This window comes from Ovis aries, chromosome 2 (assembly GCF_016772045.2).
Source record: "Ovis aries strain OAR_USU_Benz2616 breed Rambouillet chromosome 2, ARS-UI_Ramb_v3.0, whole genome shotgun sequence".
NCBI lineage: Eukaryota > Metazoa > Chordata > Mammalia > Artiodactyla > Bovidae > Ovis > Ovis aries.
The window spans coordinates 176,986,337-176,998,218 of record NC_056055.1 but is presented as its reverse complement, the minus strand read 5'-3'; the positions used below and the strand labels follow the sequence as shown (position 1 = coordinate 176,998,218).

The 11,882-nt window shown below is 43.3% G+C and overlaps 1 pseudogene; it reads right to left on the bottom strand.

Annotated features, from left to right (window-relative positions):
* Positions 1-926: 926 nt before the first annotated feature.
* Positions 927-1,035, bottom strand: LOC114113429 (U6atac minor spliceosomal RNA; annotated as a pseudogene).
* Positions 1,036-11,882: the final 10,847 nt, after the last annotated feature.

Here is an 11,882-nt window from a genome sequence, read left to right as displayed (position 1 = left end):
AGCAGCAAACATCAGCCCAACAAATGAAAATCCTTCACCAATGTTCCCCTTAAGATTTATTTAGTCTTAAGATAGTGATAAAGTTACATTTTTACGTAGCAAAGACACAGTGATTTATAACAAGGTACAGTGATCGATTACAAAAGAGAAAATTCATTAACTCAAAAAGTCTAGTATTGCTAACCTTAAAAACGACTGTATTTCCTTTTCTATATTCCAAATACATTGATTAATATATTCTCAGGTGCCTAAGGATATGGAGGCCTGGCGGCAATCATGACTCAACAATGAGAAAAGCCCTATGCTAATTAAGATTCTCAAAATACTCCAAAACTCTGTGCTGTTTATGGTTGAGAGGTAGTAAACAATCATGTGCCTAGTGGCAGGAGTATGGATAATCCTGTCACACAAGCTAGTCTGTCAGCAGAGAGGTTTGACCTGAAACACCCTTGTCACACCCAGGGCAAGGAATTAGCAGCAATTATTGCCACAACAAATGAAAAACCCTTCACCAATATAATTCCTAACCAACCCACTATACTAATAATTTCTAACTTCCCAAAAGAATTTGCCTTTAGTAAGTCTAAAACATCTCATGCCTCTCAGGTTGGGAGGCTGTAAACAATCACATGTGGCCAGAGAACCTATATAGGTGGGCTAGATAACCTTCAGAGAAGTCCGTAAGTTGAAACACGCTTGTCATGCCCAGGAATTTTTATTGACTTGGAGCTGCAAGTTAACTCCTTCTCCGAGAGGAATGGTGGTGGGGGAGAACCCCCCGTAAAGTCAGAGGTGTAGGTGAGAGCATAAAACAGACTCTGGTTTTGGGGGTAGATGCTCGGGAACAGGGGGTTTCCTGAGGCTTGATCATGCCTTTGCGTATGCCAAGCCTCCTTCCTCATGACCTTTGCCATGGGCGGAGTTCCTCACACTGGCTCCTGGCAAATGCCTTAACCATATGCATGTTGTCAGGCTCCAGAGTTTCTTCCATCCTTGTCAAGAGGAGTGCTAACCTTCTCTCCTTTCATACAACACATCGTACCATTTAAGACACAACCTTTTTTTTTTTTTTAAATGTCAAATCTGGAGATGGAAGCATCAGTGGGTCCAGGCATGAGAGCAGCATGAGGAGAGGCAGGGAAGCCCTGAAGGCTGGCAGTACGAGATGCCGTGTTCTCCCGAGACCTCACGTTCTCACACACCAGAACCTTGAAGGATGCCTGCCTACCATGACCCCCGTTTAGTTCAAGGAGGCTCACAGACAGTGAGGGCTAGAAGCAAATGTAACAAATTCCTTTGGTGAGTCAGGAAGATCCCCTGGAGAAGGAAATGGCAACCCACTCCAGTATTCTTGCCTGGGGAAATCCCATGGACAGAGCTGGCGGGCTACAGTCCATGGGATGTCGAAGAGTCAGACACAAATGGGACAAATTCCTTTAGGACACCCCATTGCTCAGGATTTGGAACATTATGCTTCCAGAACATGACATTCTTTTTTGTTTTAATTGAAGTGTACCTAACTTACAAGATTATATTACTTTTAGGTATATAACATAGTAGTTCTATATTTTTATAGACTTAACTCTGCACAGTTATTATAAACTATTGACTATATTCCCTGTGCTGTACATGACAACCTTGTCACTTACTGATTTTGTCCTAGTAGTTTGTACCTCTTAATCCCCCTTCCCTATTTTGTCCCTCCCCCACCCTTCCCTCCTCTATAACCATGAGTTTGTTCTCTGCATCTGTGAGTCTATTTCTGTTTTGTTATAATGACTCTTTTCTTTTAAAATTTTCTATATTCCACATGTATGTGAAAGGAGGCAGTATTTGTCTTTCTCTGTCTGACTTGTTTCACTAAGCATTATGCCTCACAGTCCACCCATGGATATGAATGACATTCTTAAATTATTAACTATATTAATATTAAATATAACTAAAATTCAACTAATCATTGATATATACTGACAGTGATAAATATTTACATAAATAATTTCATTGAATTTGAGAGAAGCAAAAATAGAGCATTGAAGGTGCCTCTGTGTTTGTGCATAAACATATACTGTAGGTATGTGAAGTTTTTAAGGCATTTTCATAGAGATTTCTCACTCTGTGACCCTCCTTGTCCCTGGGGCTTTCAGACCATGGGTCTCACTTGGTGTTTCAGGGTGGGATTAGCTCCCAAGCAGAGCAAAGTCACAATGGATATTGTTTTGACAAGAAGTTGGGAAGCCCAGCATTATTTAGAAAGAAAGTTACATCTAAGATGCTTTCAACCTATCAGGCATGAAGATGGGAAGACCCAGACAACAGAATTTCTTCAGGAGTTGTGGGAAGGAAGAGGAATAGAGACAAGGATTGTGAAGTTTTCATTTTTGGCACATTTCTGGAAGGCACAGGTAGTCTAGAAGCATCCAGATGGGTACAAAGGAGGCCGGGAACAAGATCTGACAGCCAGTGGCAGCAGCTCCCACAGGTACAGTGGAAGAAGCGTCCAGAAGATGTCCCCTGATATGGTCTAATACGTGTCCCCCCCATAAGTACATATGTTAAGCCCTAACCTCCCATGGGACACTGTTTGGAATTAGGAACTTTGTAATTAAAGTAACTCCCAGTGTCCTTAAAGAAGAGGAAGAGACCCTAGGGAGGTACACACACAGAAAACATGTCATATGAGGTTGCAGTGAGAAGGTGGCCATCTGCAAGCCAAGAAGAGCGGTCTCACCAGAAACCAACCCTACCAGTTCCTTCGTCTTGGACTTCCATCCTCCAGAAATAATTCCTGATATTTAAGCCACTCAGTGTGAGGAATCCTGTTATGGCAGCCCAAGGTAGTCAAGACACCTCCAAGCAGCCCCTCAGACCATTGTTGGATGGGCTGTCCCAGCACTAGCAGGAGTTGGCTTTGTATGTCTCCCTGGTGTGGCATGTAGGGTCTCAAAGGCCCTAATGAGGGTCTTGGAGATGCTTCAAGGCCATATGGCCCAGCAGAAGCTAGAGACCTTCAAGATAGTTTGGAACTTTGAAACTGGATGTGAAATGTGGAAGCTAATGTCTGCAGCATAAATACCAGCCCACCAGACCATCTGGACAATTTCATCAGTTCCAGGTCAGTGGTACCAGTCCCACACATGCCAGTCCTGCCTCATTGTACCAGAAGTCAGGGAGTGCCCAGAAGATGCCCTGTGGATGCAAGAGTCCCCATTTTCCCTCCACTGCTCAAGTCACATAAGCCACACCCCTCTCTCCATCTGTCCAAGGAAGGGAAAGGAAGAAGGTGGGGAGGGGCAGAAAAGGAAAGACAGAATTTACCCCCAAAGAAACAAATTACCTGGAGAGTCTATTCAAGCTATAGGCTCAGACTAAGACTGCCAGATTAGACTAAATTAAGTACCTTCTTGGCACCGCTCCCCCCATAGGAAGGGGCCTCATAGGAAAATCATGTCAGTAACAGGCAGATCACCGCACATGATGATTGAAGCCATGAAATTAAAAGACGTTTACTCCTTGGAAGAAAAGTTATGCCCAACCTGGATAGCATATTGAAAAGCAGAAACATTACTTTGCCAACAAAGGTCCGTCTAGTCAAGGATATGGTTTTTCCAGTGGTCATGTATGGATGTGAGAGTTGGACTGTGAAGAAAGCTGAGCACTGAATAATTGATGCTTTTGAACTGTAGAAGAATCTTGAGAGTCCCTTGGACTGCAAGGAGATCCAACCAGTCTATTCTGAAGGAGATCAGCCCTGGAATTTCTTTGGAAGGACTGATGCTGAAGCTGAAACTCCAGTACTTTGGCCACCTCATGCGAAGAGTTGACTCGTTGGAAAAGACTCTGATGCTGGGAAGGATTGAGGGCAGGAGGAGAAGGGGACGACAGAGGATGAGATGGCTGGATGGCATCACTGACTCGATGAATGTGAGTCTGAGTGAACTCCAGGAGTTGGTGATGGACAGGGAGGCCTGGCGTTCTGCGATTCATGGGGTCGCAAAGAGTCGGACACGACTGAGTGACTGAACTGAACTGAACGGGCAGATTAAGGAAAACACATCTTTCTGCACTGCTGAGTGTAATGAGTTATCCATGACTCCACTAGGGTTCTTTATGAGTACATGCATCTATGTGTGTGTCTGTGTATGCATATATTTTCTAGAAAACTATCTAGTGCCTTACAGTGGAGAAGGCGATGGCACCCCACTCCAGTACTCTTGCCTGGAAAATACCATGGGCAGAAGAGCCTGGTGGGCTGCAGTCCATGGGGTCGCTAAGAGTCGGACACGACTGAGGGACTTCACTTTCACTTTTCACTTTCATGCACTGGGGAAGGAAATGGCAACCCACTCCAGAGTTCTTGTCTGGAGAATCCCAGGGATGGGGGAGCCTGGTGGGCTGCCGTCTATGGGGTCGCACAGAGTCAAATACGAATATAGTGACTTAGCAGCAGCAGTGCCTTACAAGATGGGCATCTCACTCAACAGAGGGGTTAAATGCTGCCTAAATTTTAGAAAAGTTTTATCCTGATTAAAAATTGCTCTGGGAAGCCTATGATAGCACTTTTCCATTTATGTCCAAAGCATTTACCATCTGGTCACATGTCTAACAAACTACAGCCTGAGGATATACTCACCCTTCCAACCAGGCAACACTGCCCCCCTCTCATCTCTGTGAAATCCTCCCCACTCCTTCACAGGGGAAAATCTCATTCCTTTGGGGCTATCCTGCTCATACACTGAAGATGCATGAATGGGACCCTTTACCTTTCCCACAACACGCCACACTACTGCTGGATACAGACAACATGATGGCTTATAAACCTCACTGCAGGTCAGTAATAACAAAGAGGAGAAATCGAATTGGGTAGTTAGATCCCCCCATATGGCCCCCATTTTGATTTTGCTTTTTGAAAGCACTTGCACGTGTTTTACCGAGAAGCAATTCAAAACAGAACAGAAATATTTTTCTAAAAAAGATTTTTGTTTTACATCAAGGCTGTATATTGTCACCCTGCTTATTTAACTTATGTGCAGAGTACATCATGAGAAATGCTGGGTTGGAAGAAACACAAGCTGGAATCAAGATTGCCAGGAGAAATATCAATAACCTCAGATATGCAGATGACACCACCCTGATGGCAGAAAGTGAAGAGGAGCTAAAAGCCTCTTGATGAAAGTGAAAGAGGAGAGTGAAAAAGTTGTCTTAAAGCTCAACATTCAGAAAACGAAGATCATATCATCTGGTCCCATCACTTCATGGGAAATAGATGGGGAAACAGTAGAAACAGTGTCAGACTTTATTTTTTTGGGCTCCAAGATCACTGCAGATGGTGACTGCAGTCATGAAATTAAAAGACGCTTACTCCTTGGAAGGAAAGTTATGACCAACCTAGATAGTATATTCAAAAGCAGAGACATTACTTTGCCAACAAAGGTCCATCTAGTCAAGGCTATGGTTTTTCCTGCAGTCATGTATGGATGTGAGAGTTGGACTGTGAAGAAGGCTGAGCGCCGAAGAATTGACGCTTTTGAACTGTGGTGTTGGAGAAGACTCGAGATCCAACCAGTCCATTCTGAAGGAGATCAACCCTGGGATTTCTTTGGAAGGAATGATGCTAAAGCTGAAACTCCAGTACTTTGGCCACCTCATGCAAAGAATTGACTCATTGGAAAAGACTCTGATGCTGGGAGGGATTGAGGGCAGGAGGAGAAGGGGACGACCGAGGATGAGATGGCTGGATGGCACCACGGACTCGATGGACATGAGTCTGAGTGAACTCCGCGAGATGGTGATGAACAGGGAGGCCTGGCGTTCTGCGATTCATGGGGTCGCAAAGAGTCAGACACGACTGAGCGACTGAACTGAACTGAATGCTTAATGAATGGGGAAACAATGGAAACAGTGACAGACTTTATTTTCTTGGGTTCCAAAATCACTGCAGATGGTGGGGATGGAAGTCGTGAAATTTAAAGATGCTTACTCCTTGGAAGAAAAGCTATGACAAACCTAAACAGCATTTTAAAAAGCAGAGATGTTATTTTGCCAGCAAGGTCTGTCTAGTCAAAGCTACGGTTTTTCTAGCAGTCATGTATGGATGTGAGAGTTGGACGTAAAGATGGCTGAACACTGAAGAACTGATGCTTTTGAACTATGCTGTTGGAGACTCTTCAGAGTCCCCTGGATTGGAAGAAGATCAAACCAATCAATCAATAAGGAAATCTACTCTGAATATTCATTGGAAGGACTGATGCTGAAGCTGAAATTCCAATACTTGGGCCACCTGATGCAAAGAGCTAACTCATTAGAAAAGATACTGATGCTGGGAAAGATTGAAGGCAGGAGGGGACAATAGAGGACCAGATGGTTGGATGGCATCACTGACTCAATGGACGTGAGTTTGAGCAAACTCTGGAGGATGGTGAAAGACAGGGAAGCCTGGTGTGCTGCAGACCATGGGGTCATAAAGAGTTGGACGTGACGGAGCGACTGAACAACAACATACCTAATGGAAGGGGCTTCCCAGGTGGTGCTAGTGGTGAAGAACCCACCAGCCAATGCAGGAGACAGGAGGCATAAAAGAGATGTGGGTTCGACCCCTGGATCAGGAAGATCATCCAGAGAAGGAAATGGCAACCCACTCCAGTATTCTTGCCTGGAGAATTCCATGGACAGAGGAGCCTGGCAAGCTACAGTCAATAGGGTTACAATGAGTCGGACAGACTTAGTGACTAAACATGAGCATGATAACTAAAGAAGGAGGCAGACAACCCCAGAACCCCAGGCACCTTCGGCAGGATCTGCCCTGGCTCTGACCTAAGGAGGACACCTGTGTTCATCCAAAGAGGTCAGATACCAAGAAACACAGTGGAAAATTCACAAGGTACTGCAAACTAGAGAGAGGTGCTAGAGTGGGAACCAAGTGGGAGGGCCAACCCAGAAGGCATTAATAGGAGACAGAGGATGATGGAGAGGAAAAAAAAAAAAGAGTTTCTAAAAAGCAAGGGGAAATAAAGGTGGCGTAGGGAGGGCGAGGTTGCAAAGCAGGTCAAGGTGCATTCGGGATGAATTTCACAAGCCCTGGCCTGTGGTCTTTCTGCGTAGTTTTTACCTGGATTAGTTCTTCTCCCTATGCTGGGATAGGACTTTCAGGGCCCTTACAGTCTTGGGGGACACAGAGGCTTGACCTATAGGACAAAACCTCGTTACAGAAAGTAGCCTCACAGAGGACCAAGAGAAGGGCAGGGATGGTGATCTACAGGGTACCAAAAGGGGGAGCATCTTGTTAGGGCTTTCAGGGGAGACTTGAGTGGGGCTGGAGAGATGGGAGCCAGAGGACACACTTCAGTGCTGCCTCTCTTTCCTGACCCAGAGAGGCCATGAGGCTCTTCTCCTTGACCTCAGTCAGGCTCAGAAAATGCAGGTCCCCTGACATCCCTCTCAGAATGCTCCGACCCTGCTCTGTCAAATAAAGAAGGGACCAGCCATATATGCTACTGAAATTAAAATTTTTATAATTAAAGTTAAACCAAAAATTCAGTTCTACTGGCTAGTTGCAAATTACTAGACAACATAGAGAGTGAACTTTTACATCACCAGAGAAAGTTCTGTTGGATGTGCTGATCAAAAAAAAAAAAAAAAAAACCCACTTAGCAGGTGATGGAGACCCTGTAACTATCAGTTTGGGCTCAAAGACTATGGGGATTTTGAATTGGGAAATTATGAAAGCAATTTTAATCTGAAAAATCTCAGAGTAAACATTTTAAGTTACTGAACTATTCATCCAAAGGATTTTCCCAAGAAATATCAAGGCAAGAACTCACATGTTAGCAAATTCAGATAGTACTTAAGATTTCCACAAAATAATGAAAGTTATTTCATTGATTTTCCTTGCTTCTTTCCTACTAACATGTATGACAAATATGGGGAAAAATCATGCTCTGAGTGGTTTACAAGAATCACAAAAATAACATCCCATTCACCAGGAAAAATTTGAAAATATATGCTTTTTTGCCTCTGCCTACACAGTCACTTTATGTAGAGACCACAGTTGTTCATTTGTTAATGATTCACAGTGTCTGAGTGACCACTGGGGTGGTCTGCAGACACCGTCCCCATTAGCAACCCTGAATGTTTTGATAGCTATCTGTGTGGGTTCATGCTTAAAGCAGGCAGGGCCATCCTTTGACCCTAAATAAAGACCTAGAATGTACCTGTCATATTTTGCATACATAAATCAGCCAAAAAGATTTCAAAACTTCCACCTGGGTGTTGGCAAATATGTCATGGAGATTGATGAATGATCGATCACATGATCGTTTGGAAAGCCACCTGCAACTCATCAGAAGCCTCGGAAACCAGCTCTTCAAAGAGCAACCCTGTTGATCTCAGATCAAAGAAGGAAAAGCAGAGGAAAAAATCCAGACAAATCTTTCACTCCATTGTCTGCTGACTTCCTTAAAGAGAAAAAAATTAACCCAACGACATCATGGCAATATATTATGTCCTCAGTCTCTTCACAGACTCTCTTTTAGTCCTCCCATCATTCCATCTATGACTCGTGTGTGTTTCTTCCATGAACGAAAGGATTTATCTTTTTTAATATGATTCTTTCCCCTTGTCACAGAGATACAGAATGATGACTGATTCTGAACTTTGGGGTCTGGGTTGGCCAGTTCTTTTTTGTTGTTACTGTAGTTCCCCAGAAGGGGGAAAAATCCAGTGGGGAAAAAAACCAAAATGAAGACTTCATTTGGATTTTCTTACAGGATGATGATTCTTATCACTGGTTAACACTTATTAATTGTTTACCATGTGCTAGCACATTCTTGTATGTCCTGCTGCTCCTAAGTCGCTTCAGTCATGTCTGACTCTGTGCTACACTATAGACCATAGCCCACCAGGCTCCTCTGTCCATGGGATTCTCCAGGCAAGATTACTGGAGTGGGTTGCTGTGCCCTCCTCCAGGGGAATCTTCCCGACCCAGAGACTGAACATGGGTCTCTTACATCTCCTGCTTTGGCAGGCAGGTTCTTACCACTAGCGCCACCTGGGAAGCCCTGTGTGTTCCTATCTGATCCTAATAACAACACCATGAGGAGATGCCATTGGAGAAGGGGGAGACTGAGTCTCAGAGGGATGAAATATCCAAAGTCATACAAGGGGTAGAGCTAAGATTCAAAGCAGGTTAATTGGATGCCGGACCTGGAGTGATGTCAGTGAAGTTGAAAGTTACTCTTCCAGAGAAGAGCAGAAGGCAGAGGATAAACAGAATGTAAACCAAGCTGGATATTCCCAAGGAGGAGATGAGAGTATGGCTGGCAAGGGGACTGGAGAACTGAGACCAGCAACATTTACACGTCTGCAAGGATAATGCCCACCATAGCTTCGTGAATTTTCCTAACATTACATAATTTATCAAGTAGTTCATCTTTTTATTCACCCTTTGCTGTTTCACTGTGGCATAAAAAAAATCAATAGGGATTCTGTACTGTTTATAAGGCAACAGATGGGAGATAAAGAAAAATGTTGCCCTTCTCTGCTGGGATTTCATAAAGGAGGATGGCCTTGTGCCAGGATCTACAAGAGAAAAGAGGAATGGACCTCCCAGAAAGGCTTGAGGGGACAGGGGAGCTCATACATCCTCATGATCCATCTCTTGGCAGACAGGGTTTGCCATAGTGTCCAGCAGCATCTTTTTCTTTTTTTACTACAAGTATTGTGTAATAGCAAAACATAGAAAATATCTTAAACATCTAATAAAATATGGTTCTTCCATACAATAGAATACTATAAAATTGTTAAAGCAAATGAGATAGATTTACATGCATGGATATAAAACATCTCCAAGATGTACCATTTAGTGAAAAAAACAAGGTATAAATGTTTCTCTGTAATGTGGTATGGTTTGTTTTTGAAAATAGAAATATGCACATATAATAAAGTGGCTTTCACCCAATTCTCTTGGGGAAAAATCTCAAGCTAGTATGGTCCAGTGTCAGTCAAATCACATACTAGGGTAAAAGTGCTCTTCTACATCACCCTGCCCTGACAGATTCTAGAACCACACTCATTCACTCTCAGCTCTGTGGGTTTACTAGGGTCTTGAGTCTTGAAAGGGGGCTTACCCAAATTTTTTTTAAAGTTGCTCAGTAGTGTCTGACTCTTTGTGACCCCATGGACTATACATGGAATTCTCCAGGCCAGAATACTGGAGTGGGTACCTTTCCCTTCTCCAGGGGATCTTCCCAACCCAGGGATTGAACCCAGGTCTCCTGCATTGCAGGCAGATTCTTTACCAGCTAAGCCACAAGGGAAGACCAAGAATACTGTAGTGGGTAGCCTATCCCTTCTCCAGGGGATCTTCCCAACCCAGAAATCAAACCAGGGTCTCCTGCATTGCAGGCAGATTCTTTTCCAACTGAGCTATCAGGGAAGCCCTTATCCAAATTAGATAGTTAGGTTAGTGCTGAAGTCTCAGAGTTCAGTCTTATAGATCAAGTTTACTTTGGTTGATGGCTTAATCTCCTCACCTAAATTTCGGGTGCCTGGGATGCCACTATAAAGGCTTTCCATTTAGTCTAAACTTTACTCCCTATGAGAATGAAAATGTGATAGGTAAAGTCATAAGATTTTAGGCCAGGAATAGTCAAAAGACTCTCTGATAAGCAGTATGTCTGGGGATAGAAAAATAGGGAATAAAACCATCTTAGGAAAAAATGTTGGCTCCCTCACTTACCCAGTGTGTGATTTAGGACAGGTTATTCAGCCTTTCAGGGCTTCAGAGCTCTCTCTCATCTGTAACTGGAAATTCTATCCATACTTCATTTTACAATGAGAATCAATGATCTGACATATTGAGAATACCTGGTCCATAGTAGATGCTCTTATTGTTTTGGCAGGAGAAGAAACAGGCAGTAATTGGCACCTACCATGTACCATATCCTCTCATGGAAGTCTTCTTTAATTTTCACAACAGCCCATTTGGCTAGGGAGGATGGAGGATTAGAGAGGCTGAATGATTTGCCTAGGATCGTATAGTTTAGTCGGTGGTGGTTCCAAATTTCAAACTCATACTGGGACTGTCATTTGGGTGCTCCTTCTACTTCAGCACAGGATCTTGCAAGAAGGGAAAAATAAAAGCAGGGCAGAAGTCCTTGCTTTGATCTTGTGTGACACAGGAGACCATCTTTCCTGCCTCTGTGCAGAACCGATTCTGCTGCAAAACACTGGGATAAGTTCTCTTTGTCATGATGCAACCTGGATGGCCTCTCAGTGTCTCTGCATCTTGCGGAACCTCTACTCCATGCCAAGCAGGCAGTATTGATTACATTATTACAGGATAATGAGCAGATCCATGAAGCAAGCACCAGAACGAATTGGGTCTGGTTTGCTATAGATTCGTGTTTTCTGGGTGAACAACTTGTGAATTGAATTAAAACAAAGATATGTGACATTTGTGGCTTCTTTTGGTCTTTTTAAAATTTTTTATTTATTTTTAATTGAAGGATAATTGCTTTACTTCCTTTGATCTTGGAGACTGATATGTTCTTTGAGATCTGTTCTGAGTGTTCTGGGTTATAAACCAAAAAGCTGAAGCGCCCAGTGCATGTTGCAATGACCTTTCTTATTGACATAAGGGGATAAAGGGAGGAGGTAGATACTGACAGGAAAGAGAGAGGGAGAAGGAATTTAAAACTCATTTTGTGCCAACCATATGCTGGACACTGGATTGGGCACTTTATGTATTTTATGGTACTGTTTGCAGAATTTTTATTATAACCTTTTTACACAGCAAGTTAGAACACTGGTACTTATAATTTAGCCTTCGATCTTCTCAGATGATTCCACTTTTGTCAAACATAGAGGGGACTGAGAATGACTTTTAG